Here is a 6,107-nt window from a genome sequence, read left to right as displayed (position 1 = left end):
ACCGGCATTCGAACCCCTCACCCGTATGTACTTTCAATGGCAGATTATAAACTTACGAGAATACTTTATTACTTTAAAGAAGTAAATATACATTAATGAGCACATATATTTTTGAAAGAACTAAGTGTTTTTTGCTAAGAATCAACAAAAAAATTTACACAGTGTAGCTTTAAATATGTCCTTTTAGTGATCAAAGATGAGTTTTAAGGAATAAATTATTGACTACAGGGGGACTTTAACGAGTTCTCCTCACCAATGGAGTCAGTTTAAGTCATTTAAGCATTTCTATGCTCTGGGCAACACATAATGTAAAAACTTGCTGACAAGGCATTGTCCTGTATGCTGGGATGCAGCGCTGGATGTTGTTCTTGAGAGACAGATCTCATCAAGCGGTGTGAGCAGAGCCAGTCATTCATTTAAAATACTGGACAGCACAACAGTCTTAAAAGAACAGCTCACAGTTTTTTTATAAACATTTTTGTTTTGGTCAGTTTGGTCACACAAGCTATTGTATGAATTTCCTAATATGTGGAATATAGTGCACAAGCCATCTAGACTCAAGAGCAGCATGAACATTCTGTAAAACATCTGTTAATGTTCACAAAAGAAAGAAATGACTTGAGGGTGAGTAAATGATGCCAGAATTAAAAATTTTGGGTGCACAGCCACAGCCATAGCTCAAACAGTCATTCAATTTACGGCACTGTCATTGTGGCTTTCGACGTCGTCATCTTCATAAAACCACATCAATTCATTAAGACTGCCAAGCAAGAACAGCACTACTGCCCCAGTCTAATTCATTTACTGTCTCAGTGCAAAGATTGAATGTCGTTCTGTGGCATTAGGTGATCTCAGACAACATAATGAACGTAATGCAATTCCTCAGCATTAACTGCTGAAATGTTTCAGTCCCACTGCTAAAGTGTGTTTGTTCACCTGGGGTGTGCTGTTGTGTGTGTGAGACATTTTTAGTGTGAATGTATGTGACACATTTTGTGTGTGTTTGGTGTGTATATGTGTTGAATGTTCGGGCCGTCGTAGGATTAAGACAACATCTGTTTAGAAATGTCTGTTTGACTGCTGATTTGACCGGTTTGCCTAGTGTGCTGTAAGTCTTTGCCAGGGTGTTGCTATGGAGTTGCTGAGATTAAAATTGAAACAAGCTGTCAACCTTCTGCTATTTTATAGAGAATAAATGTCTGCAACTAAATGCAAATGCAACTGATTTTAAAGTAAAGAAGAAAGAAAGAAACTCACCACTGGGATATTGTTGTGGGTCGGGTAATGCAAAAATCATAACAGAACTATTGGCTTAATTTCGATTCATTTGTTTCAATTTGAATCAAATTAGCCACATCCCGTAGGAACTTGAACTGGAATTTTAATATAAAACGATGAGGAGTTTACTACACATGTGGTGCATTCTGGGCAATGAAGTGTTCTATCTATCTATCTGTATGTCTCTCTCTCTTTCTCTCGCTCTCTCTCTCTCTCTATACTGAATATGTCAATCAACCTGCAAACTTCAAACTTTTTTCTTGCTTCTCGAGTTAAAAATGTGTTATATGAATTTCTTTGGATTTCAATTAATTGTAATTGTATGACTTTACATTCAAATGTGAATTGCATCTGAACTCTGCATCCTGTTTGCTATACCTCGATTCAAGTTTTTATTTTTTATTATTAGTCACTGCATTAGTTCAGACATGCATACATTAGTTTCAGTACACAGTTTAGGAAGAAATGGTATACCGGTCATTTATATTTAGATGAAATCTTGTTTTTATGTACAGAATCTGATGGGATAAGTGTTGCGTTGTGAGTATTGAGTGTTGCCAGATAAGGCGAGTGGACGGGCAGCTCTATGCTGCTTGTGTTCTGTGTAAGCAGAGAACAGATGCATTGATCCCAGGGTTCGCTGGCTCCACACTGCACTGACTTGTCCACCACACAACAGGGTGGACGTACACACACACTCTCTGACATAGAAGCGCACATGGGCATTTGAGAACCAGCACACACTCACCCTCTCCATGTCTTGGCTCACTTTCCCAAGCTCTTCCACTGATCATCACATTTCTTTTCTGGGAAAGATCACTTTGCTCTTAAGATTGTGTGAGCCACTATTACTATTGCTTATACTTAAGCCTATAAAGCCAAATGTATCACATCTGATAGGCACATTTAAGCCCTCTAAATTATCAACATGATATATCAACTTGTTGTCTGCAATCTAGAGTTCATGCCCTCTGCCATCCATCATTTACGTACGTAATAGGCCTTTTAAAATAATAAGAACGTTCCCCTTCATGTGTCTTTTTGCTGTGAAACCTTTACTTTTATATTGTTATTCTTACGCTTATATTATGTTATTCTTACGAAATATAGCAATATTTCAAGATGAACGAATACTGGACTGAAGCGACGTAGAATTTTGAAAAATCATGTTAAAATATGATTTTCAAATAAGATACATCAGGACTTTAAGAAATGGAATCATCATTGTATTGCATTGCTTTATATGCTTTGCCTCCTACATTAAAAACTACAGCGCTTTAATCATAAAATACGCATTTAAATATCAACATATTTTTTGGAGATATAGAGTGAGACTCTGATATTTATACGCATTTCATATTTTTGCTCAGTTTGGGCCTCAATAAAATGTAGGTGTTTTTTTTAGTATGAGCTCCTTATTCTTCTATATCATATTATATGAGCCATAAAAGCCTAATGTATCAGATGTGATACTGATCAAAAAACACATGCAATTTTTTTTATATATATTTTGTCAAAAGGTTAAATAAACTGTTCCATTTAAAAAAAAAAAATCGGACTATTATTTCATATGTCAGGCTTTACTGGGTTAGAGAGTTGAACAACTGAACAAACCATAAGGAGGGACCTGATCCACAATATCATAGATACTTTTACATTCAGCCAATAAACAACAGCCAAAAAGCCAGTCAAAACACCCTGGCAACCACCTAAGAATAAAAAAATAAAATAAAAAAAATGGTATTGTTGCGGCACGTTTTGCATGGTCAAACAGCATTTGCAATATGAACTCTGTCTCATCTGTGAGGAAAAAAATCTGCAAAAATTGTGGCATTAGCTTATCACTGGGACAGTTCCCTCAAAGGTACACCTTTGTGCCTTATTTAACCCTTAAATGGTGCATTTTAGTAACGTAAGGTAATAATATGCCCCCTTAAGGCACTAATATGCACCCTATATGGTACAAAGGCGAATCTTTAAGCCTATTATCCCAGTGACAAGCTAAGGTTATAATTGTTTCACACTTATAGCAGGTTAACCTTGATAAATCTAGTAACCTGTAAGTGATTTCATTTTTTTTAAACCCTGGAAAAATAGACATCTCTGCTGAAAAAATAACTGTTCTACACAAGCTGAGAGAGTGTGACACATAAAGCCCAAAGACTGCAATTAAGTCTTGAATGCAGAGAGAACGCCTCATAGTCTTGACGTAACAGTCGGCCACCTGACGTAACTGCCCTACACTTCTACAACGTACACGGTGTCCTTCATAGTACACACACTACAGATGCAGTGCCAACCCTCTCAGATCTTCTGTACATTTCTCAGCAAATATCCTAATAGAAACATCTAAATCCAGCCTATGTGCGTATAACTACAACGTACAAAACTTATCATTATTAAAAGTAAAATCATATATCAGGTCACATCTCAGTTCATAAAACACTGTTATAATTCTTCAAACAGAAAAAAAAAAAGTATTACTCTGATAGCACTGCTCTAAAGGAGAACGAGGACGCAAGGGCAATCAGGTCATTCTACAAAATCTTTCTACAAAATGATTTTTACTAATCATCTCCTGTTTAACTATGTAATCATTTTTCCCTGAAAAGCATCTCGATATGACTGACAACTGAAGAGCTATAATTATGATTGCGATGATGTTTTTCTATTTTGCCCAGGAGCAAATATTTAGCTGGGTTGTTTCTAATTCTGAAACTGTCACCCACCGCTGCGATTTCCTAATAACTTTCCCTCCTCTTTTTCCTGACCATTTTTGTTCAAGATTACTTGTGATTGGATCTGATAGCTTTCACCTTTTGTCTTTTCTAGCCATCTCAAGTACCTCTCTTTCCATTATCCACCTTGCTCTTATGAAGCACCCTCTTCTCACTATGAAAGTGGAACATTATCACAGCTTCAGCGGGACGAATCCCAAATGCGTCAGTGTGTGCTCCTTAATAACTGCTCCCAACAGTAATTACCGAAAGCTGTCATTGCTTCCTATCCAAGATTTCTCAGTTCACCTCTCAACGGAATTCATTTTCTAGCCGCTTTAACATTCCAGCACAGCGACTTTAACGGGAAACGCACTCAATTTGCAGTGAGAAGTGATTGATCTTTGTAGAACCTGCAAGTCGAAAACCACAGAGCGACAGACTGCAGAAACGACGTGCTTTAACCTACAGGTTTTTTTGGGGGGTGGGGGTGGGGGTGGGGGGTGTGGTTCGGTCACACTTGTAAAAGAAAACTTTACAATTTCAACAAGCATCCAACCTGTGGGTGCATCGACTTGAGATGACACAGTTTCGCAGCCCTGCCCGAACACAGCAAGGCACTTTCAGGATGATTCATAACACAAACACACTTAGCATTCGAACAAATCCTAAATAAATCTGCTGTTAAACACAGTTATGTCCCTAAAAGCACAAATTAACAGGTGCGCAACTTCAAAAAATCCCATTCAAAGTGTGTCTACATATGTGCGTGCGCCAGCAACATCCTCTGGCAGAAGTGAAGGTGATCACTTACCTGCTTTGGCAAACCACATCCAGCCCGGACGCCCGACAGCACATTTTCTCCTCCGTGACTCGTCCTGATTTTTTTTCTTCTTCTTCTTCTTTTTTTCCCCCGTCCCCCCCTCCTTCTTTCTCTCTCTCGTGGCTCTTGTTTGATTCTATTTCAGTGTAGACAGAACAGCCCACTGTGACAGTGGCATGGTCTCTCGCAGTTTTGGCAGAAGGTCACATCATCTTCCGCGAGGGGAGGGTGGGACGGATGGAGAGAGGGGGGAGGAAAAGAGGAGGTGGCGTGGAGAGATGGAGGGAGAGCGGATGCCAGAGGAGAAATGAGAGGCAGGAGACGGCTGTCCACAAGTGTCCTGGTGCAGATGCGCATAGAGCTCTTCGTCCAGGACAGTCACTGGTTAGGTGGACACATGTGTCTTAGCTTCCATTGGACAGGTCCGAGTCTGTCAGCATCTCATCTGCATCCCAAATGAAATGAAAAAATGAAAAGGTTTACAGATCAGTCAAATTATTTAAATTTTTTTTAGAACTTCACTATTTTGTGTCCAAAAAACAGGTATAATAGAATTGTGAATTTCCAGTTGATCCATGTGAAAATGAACAAAACGGAAAAGGAATATTCCATGTATTCAGAGTCTCTTTTCAATCCAAAAGAATAAATTGTAACTTTTCGTTTACCTTGTTAACTTGTTTCCGCCTCATTTTTCCAGTGTGGTCCTCATTCCAGTAAAAGACACCAAGGGTTACTCCAAAAACTGGCAGTTGGAAGAGCACACAGGTGGCACGGGCCGACAGGTGGAGCTTCTGGTTTTAGCAGGCTGTTGATTGCTCGCCAACAGATATTTTAGCTTCTTATTCCCTTGGGTTTGTATTTATTTTCTTGTCTCCTGTAGTTGAAGGTGCCTCATTTCCCCTGACCCCTGATGTTTTGTTGGAGTTGATGTGCTCGTCTGTGGCTGTAGAGAGCAGTTGCGGTTTTCAGATTACTGTAGTTGTAATCCCGGCTCCTTCTGCACTCCATTTCAGAGGCAGGACTTGTGAGCCGTAATCATTATGTGGTAAGGATTTATTCTAACTCTCTCTCTCTCTCTCTCGTTATAACCCTCCTCCCTCCGTTCTCCCTTCCTCTAAACCATCTTCTCTCTCTCTTTTTAAATAACTCTTAAACAGATGGCTTCCATGATTTTGAGCCATTTCTACTCTTATTCTTTGAAGTCCAGACATAATATTGGTAGCAATTTCATACTCTCGAGTCGAGAATGCAATACCTTTCAGCAATCGCTACAAATTTTACTTCATAAT

At 39.1% G+C, this 6,107-nt stretch overlaps 1 protein-coding gene across 1 annotated transcript in view; it reads right to left on the bottom strand.

Moving 5' to 3' along the window:
- Positions 1-5,863, bottom strand: part of grin2ca (glutamate receptor, ionotropic, N-methyl D-aspartate 2Ca) — a 78,225-nt gene extending 72,362 nt beyond the window's left edge. The window contains exons 1-2 of the mRNA XM_082163184.1: positions 5,484-5,863; positions 4,810-5,263 (exon numbers count right to left, since the gene is read on the bottom strand). The gene's annotated coding sequence lies outside the window, so the exon portion shown is untranslated. The remainder of the gene's footprint in view (positions 1-4,809; positions 5,264-5,483) is intronic.
- Between the last annotated feature and the right edge of the window lie 244 nt (positions 5,864-6,107).

Source organism: Leuciscus leuciscus (assembly GCF_965113295.1).
Source record: "Leuciscus leuciscus genome assembly, chromosome: 1".
NCBI lineage: Eukaryota > Metazoa > Chordata > Actinopteri > Cypriniformes > Leuciscidae > Leuciscus > Leuciscus leuciscus.
Note: the sequence above shows the minus strand (reverse complement) of the source record. Positions and strands in the feature narration are given on the sequence as shown.